Source organism: Enhydra lutris, unplaced genomic scaffold (genome assembly GCF_002288905.1).
Source record: "Enhydra lutris kenyoni isolate GAN:26980312 unplaced genomic scaffold, ASM228890v2 scaffoldscaffold19, whole genome shotgun sequence".
NCBI lineage: Eukaryota > Metazoa > Chordata > Mammalia > Carnivora > Mustelidae > Enhydra > Enhydra lutris.
In genome coordinates this window covers 21,522,200-21,531,596 of record NW_019154103.1, presented here as the reverse complement: position 1 = coordinate 21,531,596, position 9,397 = coordinate 21,522,200, and the positions used below count along the sequence as shown (strand labels likewise).

Sequence of the window (9,397 nt, the reverse complement as noted above, 5' to 3'; positions counted from 1 at the left end):
TGTGTCCTAGTTCTGTCCCTTCATGCCAACAGCAAATAGCATCACTCTTTAGACATATGAATGTGAATAAAGCAACAGGGTCCACACTTGGAAGGAGGTGGACCCATCTTTACCCTCCGACAAGTTGGAATAATATGTGAGGGTCTCTTAAAAGACTATGAAGATAAAATTCGGGAGGAGTATGAGCAAATCCTCAATACCAAACTAGCAGAACAATATGAATCTTTTGTGAAATTCACACGTGATCAGATTATGCGACGATATGGGACAAGGCCAACAAGCTATGTGTCCTGAAGCTTTCTTGCAGATCTGGTACCAGGTTTGACCTCAAGAGATGGCTGCTGTACACTTTTTGCAACTGGTTTGATATCACATTTCAGCTCCAACTTTGCATCCTGAGAACACTTAGACATTTCTGCAAGTCCATTTTATACAACTTGAAAAACCTTAAAACTTTCTGGTTGCCACAAGCATACCTTTCTTTTCTGCTCATCCTTGTCCCCTTGAGTTAAAAGTTGTGACAGGCCTTAAAATGTGTTTGGGGCCATTTGAACAGAGAAGTTGGGGTTCTAGGCACCCAAAAGCAAGGGATACAGGCTGTAGATGGATCCAACCCCTGGCCCAATGGAGGGATCACAGGTGGAGGACAGTCTAAAGCACAGGACCCAGGGATAGGGAACGTCTTTGCCCTGGTCTGTTGGTGATAATGGATTTCCCCACGCACTGTCACCTTTAATTTACTCTACCTGTATTTGTCACACTCAAAATTGCATTCATTACCAGTTCATGATTACATTTTCACTTTCTTCTGAATTCCCTAACATGGCAATAAAAGTGTTACAATACACCCATTTGTTTAAACTAGAAACCTTAGGGTCATCTTAAACTCTTCTTTCAACACTTTGTTCCAATCCTCTATTTTTTAGCTAAAACATCTCTAACATCCATAAGCTCCTTTTCACTCAAACTGCCATTGTACCAGATGAAAATGTCATTATTTTGCCACATTATAGAAATACCCTCCTAAATGGTTTTCCTGCCCATGTCATGTCCTAGCCCAGTTCATTCCCTGCTTCTTTAAAAGAATTTTATTTTATTTATCTGACAGAGGAAGACACAGCAAGAGAGGGAACACAGGTAGGGGGAGTGGGAGAAGGAGAAGCAGGCTTCCTGCCAAGCAAGGAGCCCGATACAGGGCTCTGACCCCAGGACCCTGGGATCGTGACCTGACCAGAAGACAGACACTTAACAACTGTCCCTGCTCTTTTTAAAGCACAACTGTAATCATCATTGTTATCTTCAAAAACTTTCATGCTTTTTTCAGTACGGCCCCAGCCTCATCAGCAATCATTCTTCCCTGGACCTATCTTGCCTTTCTCTTTAGTCACACCAGGATGCTCATCATTCTCAGAATATTACATGCCTCTTCACTTCTTAATCTTTTCTCATGCTATTTCTTGTTATCTGGGATGCCTTTCTCCAGTTCTGATGCTTATGAACTCTTTCTCATCCTCCAAACAATTCAAATGTCCCTACAGATATTATAGATCTCTTTGAGCCTCAGGCAAATTTAATAATTAATTTTACCCTCATCTGTGTCCTGATTAAATTTTGTCTACCTTTCTTACAGCATTTATCAAATTAGCATAATGCACTTTGACTTAGCTGAATGGCAGAAGTGATTGTTCAATTTACATTAATTGCTCTTGGTTTGGATATCCTCGGAAACAAACCCTGAGATAAGGGTTTGTGTGCAAATAGCTCATTTGAAAAGTACAGAAATCACAGATACAGAGTAGAGAAGTGAAACAAGAAAAGCATAAGAAAACAGCAAATAAAGTTCACATCGTGGAGCCAGATAACCCTGGAGGAACTAGAACTTACGACATGAGTCCTCCCAAACCATGGGGCAGCTACAGTACCCTAGTTCCCACTGGCAATGCCTAAAGCCCTGGCCCAGAAGTGTTAATTCCTCCTGTGTTTTGATCAGCTTTAGAAGTAGAGTTGCTTTCCCTTTTTGAAAAAAATTCTCAGCCAAAGAAACACAGACACTAGCAGTTGGAAGTGGTGGTCCTTGTCAAATACTCAAAAAGTCCAAATCTACAATCTTATTGTCTTTGTGGCACGGTATGCAATAAATAGGGTCCTTCTACCATCACCAATCTGTTCGTAATCTCCAGCTGCACTAACATTGCCTGAAGGCCACCAACACATTAATCACTATAAAATTTCTACTTTATTTAATCTTCACAGCACTAAGAGGAAGCTATTTTTAGAACCATTTTATAGGAGAAACGAATGATCATAGAATTTAATTTATAGACTTTGAGTCAGAGAATTTGGACCATAGAGTTAAGGAGATCCAGAAAAGGCATTTGAATCCAACTATTTTTCAAATGATTTTCAAATACTTAATAGAAAGATCTGGAAGAACTACACTGACTCTTCCAGCTTTTGTATGTCATCTGTTTAGATTTAACTTCAGAGTCAAAATGCTGATTAAAATCGGCATAGTTTATCATTTCTAGGGCTTATTTTTAAAAAGAAATTTTACATTTAATCCAAATTTGTGAAAACCAACAGTTTTATCTATAAATTAATATAAGAATAATTAGCAAAAACAATGCATTACGTATTCTTTTTAAAAATCAATGTTAGGGGCACCTGGGTGACTTAGTTGGTTAAGTGTCTGCCTTTGGCTCGGGTCATGATCCCAGGGTCCTGGGATCAAGCCCCACATTGGGCTCCCTCCTCCTCGGGGAGTCTGCTTCTCTCTCTCCCTCTGCCTGACACTCCCCCTGCTTGTATTCTCTCAATCTCTCTCTTTCTCTCTCTCTCTGTAATAAATAAAATCTTTAAAAAACTAAAATTAAAATTAATAAAAATCAATGATAAAAGCAATACAGTGCCATACTAAAGCAAAAATACCAAATTTTTATTATGAAATACTATAAAAGTTCTAAATATATGTCATTATTAGAACTATTAATGGAGGGTGCCTGAGTGGCTCAGTTGGTTAAGTGACTGCTTTCGGCTCAGGTCATGATCTTGGAGTCCCAGGATTAAGCCCCACATGGGACTCCCTGCTCAGCAGGGAGTCTACTTCTCCCTCTGACCCTTCCTGCTCTTGTGCTCTTTCTCTCTCTCTCTCTCAAATAAATAAAATCTTCAAAAAAGAAAGGAAGAAAGAGAGAAAGAGAGAAATATTAATGGTTATTTAACTCTAAAAATTGTGACTTAATGAATTCTCTCTCTTTTTTAAAGATTTTATTTATTTGACAGAGAGAGACACAGCGAGAGAGGGAACACAAGCAGGGGGAGTGGGAGAGGAAGAAGTAGGCTTCCAGCTGAGCAGCGATCCTGATATGGGGCTTGATCCCAGGACCCTGAATCATGACAGGAACCAAAGGCAGACACTTAAGAACAGAGCCACCCAGGCACCCCAGTGAATTCTTTAAAAAAAAAAAAAATTAAACATAAATAAATAAATGCATGCTTTTGCAGAGTTTATCCATGAAAACTATCTAAAAGTTTGAAACAAATATTTTTTTCAATTGTAATAAAAATCCTGGTCACCGTACATTTGAGTGATACTTTCCATTCCTCCAAATTTTACAATTTGCCTCCAAACTTTTTGAAAGCAGGTAGAATATAAAACTTTAAAATAAGGATTTCAATGTCTACAGTACACACACAGTAGCATTCCCATATTATACTATAATCATTAGGTCAGTCCAGTTAATCAATCTCCCCCAAAAAGGAGAGGAATTCTTTAAAGTATTTAGATATAGTATTTTATTTCATCAAGCAAAATGTTCTATAAATATTATTAAGAGCTGATATGCAGTGGAACAAATGGGAAATCATCTTAATAATCTAAAAAAATCAACTATTTTGCTGAAAAGTTTAGCAGAAAATTAGTGTCAATTCAGTTTTCATTTAAAATAATGCAATGTAAGTTTTTGTGATTCTTAAAGATTCCTGGAAAAAGCTTACATTAAGGGATTTTTTCCAATTTTTTAAAGAAAATTTTAAGATAAAACCAGAAATGGTCTTATTTCAACATTTACTTGGGGTGGGTTTAGAATTTATACTGAGTGACTTTTTCCTTATCAACCTCAATAAGTATCTTAGCACTGATTTCTCTAAAACAAAACAAAACAATATCAAAACCAAAAACAAAACCAAGAACAACAACAAAAAAATGTGACTCTGTCACCTAGCAAAGACCACCAAACAGAATATTTTTTTAAAGATTTTATTTATTTATTTGACAGAGAGAGATCACAAGAAGGCAGAGAGGCAGGCAGAGAGAGAGGGGGAAACAGACTCCCTGCTGAGCAGAGAGCCCGATGCGGGACTGGATTCCAGGACTCCGAGACCATGACCCGAGCCGAAGGCAAAGACCTAACCCACGGAGCCACCCAGATGCCCCCAAACAGAATATTAAACCAAAAGCTCTATATGTTTAGAAATACCTGGAAAAGGTTAATTTGTGTTATCCTCCAATAGAAGAAAAAATGTAGTTACTCTTGGTTTCAGCTCAGGTCATTATCTCAGGGTCGTGAGCTTGAGCCCCACATCGGGCTCCATGCTGAGCCCAGAGTCTGCTAAGACTCCTCTCTCTCTGCCCACTTCCCTACTCACTCTCTTTCTCTCTCTCTAAAGATAAATAAATAAATCTTTTTTAAAAATTAAAAAAATATATATCCGGGAAAGAATATTTTTTTGAAAAAAAGGGAAAGGGAGAAGACCAATGAAAGTTAAATCATACATTTCCAATTAAATTATATATGTTTTTTAAAGATTTTTTTATTGGGGCGCCTGAGTGGCTCAGTGGATTAAGCTGCTGCCTTCGGCTCAGGTCATGATCCCAGGGTCCTGAGATCGAGCCCCACATCGGGCTCTCTGCTTAGCGGGGAGCCTGCTTCCCCCTCTCTCTCTTCCTGACTCTGCCTACTTGTGATCTCGCTCTGTGTCAGATAAATAAATAAAATTTTTTAAAAAATTTAAAGATTTTTTTATTTATATATTTGATAGAGAGAGAGAGAGCAACAGAGGAACACAAGCAGGAGGAGTGGGAGAGGGAGAAGCAGGCTTCCTGCCGAACAGGGAGCCCTATGTGGGATCAATCCCAGGACCTGGGATCATGACCTGAGCCAAAAGCAGATCCCCAACGACTGAGCCACCCAGGTGCCCAGCAACTAAATTATACTTTAAAAGGCTTTCTCATTATATAGCTATATAAGCTGTGGTACATTCTAAAACATCCATAAAATTACTTCTATCTCATTTGTATTCTGCATTTGTAAATTCTGTCTCAAGTAAAATAAGCAATTGGGTGCAACATTTGCAAACTTTCATAAACACTGTTTTAATTACTCTGCACTCCTGAATCCTTCTGTTTGGATTCAAGGCAGTGATGTCAAACATTATGAGAGTGTTTATTACTTTGGAGTGGGATGGGACACTTATGTGGTACATCTGTGTATTTTAGGAGACTGCACAATATGATCCAAACACACACAAGATTAAGGTAATTTCAATTTTAGACTAGATTAACACAAAATGAATATTGGGTTTCAGTAAGTCTAACACTTCACAGCATTTTAGCTTAATTAAAAAATATTTTATAATTCCGAATAGCCTCTGAACTTACCCTGTTTCCAACCATGATAACAAAGCAAAAAATATGTTAGCAATACTATTCAATCCTTTATGAGGAAGAATTCTTAGAATAGAATGAATTGATATTAATCAGTTTTAGTTCTAGCCTTTTTTTACTCTCTAATTTGTTCATTTATTCAACAAATGTTTATAAATTTTCTTCTATTGGCAGCCCTTAGACTAGGTACTTATAACACAAAATATAATTATAAATAAGTACCTCCTCATAAGGAATGCCAGCTGGTGAATTTATCCCCCTTTCCTTTATATATTTGATTAATTGATTGATCATATATATATAGATATGATTTACTAGTTTTATGCATAGAATGGAGTCCAACACTGGGCTTCAATTCAGGACCCTGAGATCCAGACCTGAGCTGATATCAAGAAGTACCTGCTTAACTGACTGAGCCATCCAGGAGCCCCTATCCTCCTGCCCTTTAAAAGAAGTACCCTAACTAGTTTGAAATATGAAAGAGTTAATATATAGCACAAAATCCTGCAAGTAAATCCTCTTTAACTTTCATGGGACTCTTCCTCTCAGACATTAAATTTCATGCCAATTTACCGAATTTTGACTTTATTTCATTTCAGTACATCTCACTCACATTACCACATCCAAAACAGTCCCGTTTCTAGAATTACAAGCATAATTTTTTCTGGTTCAAATATCACATCATTTCATTCTCTCACTAACTTTCTTTCATTACAAGTGTCATTTCACATGCTCAAAATCTTCCAGTCCTTTAATCTCTTTATTTTTTTACACTATCATTGTTTTTTTGTTTTGCTTTTTTTTTTTTAATTTCCTTCCCTGACAAGCCTGGAGTCTATGATCTATCAATTCCCATTACTACCTTCCACTCCATCCTAACCTAAATAAATTCAAAGGTCTGTACTTTCTTATCCCTATAGCTAGGGCCCTGGATATTGCATGACAAAAATCACACTACCCTATTGATTTGCTTCATGAGAAGTCAGGGTCTCCAAAGTCATCAATCAGGGATAACAAATTTTGTAACTGTCCCTGGTCAGACACCTGTCATTTTCCTCAGATTAAGATATTTATAAATGTATTTAAATCCCATAATTCAAGGTCATTATCACTTACCACCTTACCATTTAAAAAAAAATTAATCACCTCGGCAAGTATCCTTCACTTGAAATTTCTTACCTTTATCTATATTTCAGCCCATCTTCCTTATTCAGTAAATCTTCAACCTCCTCCTTACAGATTGTGCTTCACTAATTTCATACTTTCTCCACCATCCTTTACTTTTCTATTCTTTACCTCATATCAAATCCCATTTTACAAAACTTTTCTTGACTTATAGCTGACTCTTTTCCTCTCACTTTCTGTAGTCTTCTCAGATCATTCTACTAGTAGTTTTCTCTATTGTTTCCATTCCCAATCCATGACCACCTGCTTTCAACCGATTTCCAATGGCGCTACTTACTAATGGCCTTCTAGTTTCCAAATTAAAGTGAAATGTTCTGTCAGTACACAATTTGATATTTCTGTCATACCTGACGTTAGTAACTACTGCTGAAACTCTCCTCTTCCCTGATTTTTATGAACCCAACTACTTTCTGATTTTTCATCCTTCCTTTTAGACCACTCTTCAAAAGAGTCCTTCTGGGGTCCATCTCCTTCACCCACATCGCTGTAAGTTTGTGTTCCTTTTGGCTCTCTCCACTTGTCTCAGGCTAGATATTCCTTGTGGTGGATTTTAATCACATCCTTGGTTTCATCTGGCACATAAATTCTGATGACCCCCAAACCACATAACCATTTTAGATCCCCATTTTCCTGTTAAGCAGCAGACTTATATATGTTATGCATAATGGCTAAATAAGCTTAAAATAGTGAACATTATCTATTAAGTACTCATCATGCAATTACTGCTTAGCATAGGCACTGTTCTAAATGTTTAAATACATAAATTTATTTATTCTTCACAATAATTCTAAGCAAGTACCATCATTATCTCTGTTACAGATGAGAAAACTGAGACTAAGTGCGTTCACCCAAGGACATAAAGCTTATAAATGAAAAAGCAATCTTAACTACTATACTACATTGTCTCTAGAGGTCCTACAAATACTCAGAGCTGAAAATATTTAAACTTTAGGGAGAATTCCTTACTTATCTCCATCTGTTTGGATACCCTGCTTCTGTGTTTCCATGGCTCCCTACTAGTACACTTCTGTAATTGTTTTTGTTTTCTACTTTTCTCTCCATTTTACCAGATTATTAGTTGCTTAAGATCATGACTTTTATTCCTGAACACACAAAACCTAGCTTCACATACAATATGATTTAATTTTATTAGTTGAGTAAATTAGTTAAAAATATGTACCATGATATGTTTTCATCATTTGTTTCACCAGCCTCTATAAGAAATTTTTTAAAGATTTTATTTATTTATTTGAGAAACAGAGAGCATGAGGAGGTGGAGGGCAGAGGGAGAGGAAGAAGCAGACTCCCACTGAGTAGGGAGCCCAATGTTGGACTTGATTCCAGGACCCTGGGATCATGACCTGAGCTGAAGGCAGATGCTTAACTGACTGAGCCACCCAGGTTTCCCAGAAATTTTCATATTATAATATGAAATAGAACCAAAATAGCTCTTTTTTTCATTTTCTTCCTCAAGATAAACACTTAGAAAATAAGACAGGTTTTGTTTGTTTGTTTTGGCCATAGATTGAAATCTAGCTTTCAGTATAATTGATTTAAAACTTTTGATATGCCAAATTTCAAAACTGTATTTCCAACACCACCATGTTTTAGTTTAAAAAGTTATGTGAGTGTAAGGACACATATATTACACATGTAGGAGAGAAAGGTGAATGGCAAGTCATCTAATTGGCAATGGTAATGATTTCTGGGGAGTAGGACTGGAAGAAGTTTATTTCCTACATTATAAATATTTATACCATTTGTATTTTCCATAAGACACATATATTCCTATTTTAAATTTATGAATATTTTTGTATAAAAAAGAAATTTTAATGAAAAGCAGAATGCCTATTTGTAAAAAGCAAAAGTATTTCATAGTAGAATCTCACCATAACATTATGAGTATAATGAGATTCTCCTCTTAATAAGCAATTAAACTTGCTCACAGAGGTCCAAGACGAATCCACTGTATATCAAATTCTATGAAAATGCCATAGGCTTCAAATGCATTTATTAAATTTCTGAAAAGGTTACTTCTTTTGACCCATTGCTCAAATACATGAACACTCAAACAATAACTGAAGCTAATGTTATAATTCTTTTGGGGGGGGGGGAATCATTTAAAAACTTAGTGAAAAGCCTCCTGAGAGTTTCCTTCCCAGCAATTTCCAGAGAACTTATTTTTAAATCCAAACAGTGGTTTAGAATTTCAAATCAGTAACAATATATGCTAAGGCGGAAAAAATAAAATATATTTCAAACTAAATATTTCAAAATCAGTTTCATGTTTACTCATCAATTCTTCAGTTTTGAATTCTATGTTTTCCGTGAAAGAGTTGACAGTTTTGCTTTTGGCATTAAATAACATGGGATTAGGGATTAGTCTGCCTAAGGGACCATCTGTTGCTCTATGCCCTGTCATGACAATTCTGGGGTCTTCAGAACTTCATCTCGTGGTTAAGGGGAAGAAGGGCATTTTCTATCAGGAGCCTAAGCCTCAAAATGTTATCCATTCCAGACAAATCAACACATGGCTCTGACATATGC

General features: G+C 36.5%; 1 pseudogene; it reads left to right on the top strand.

The window, feature by feature from the left end:
* Positions 1–262: 262 nt before the first annotated feature.
* LOC111148253 overlaps positions 263–9,397 on the top strand; it is a 30,379-nt pseudogene continuing 21,244 nt past the window's right edge.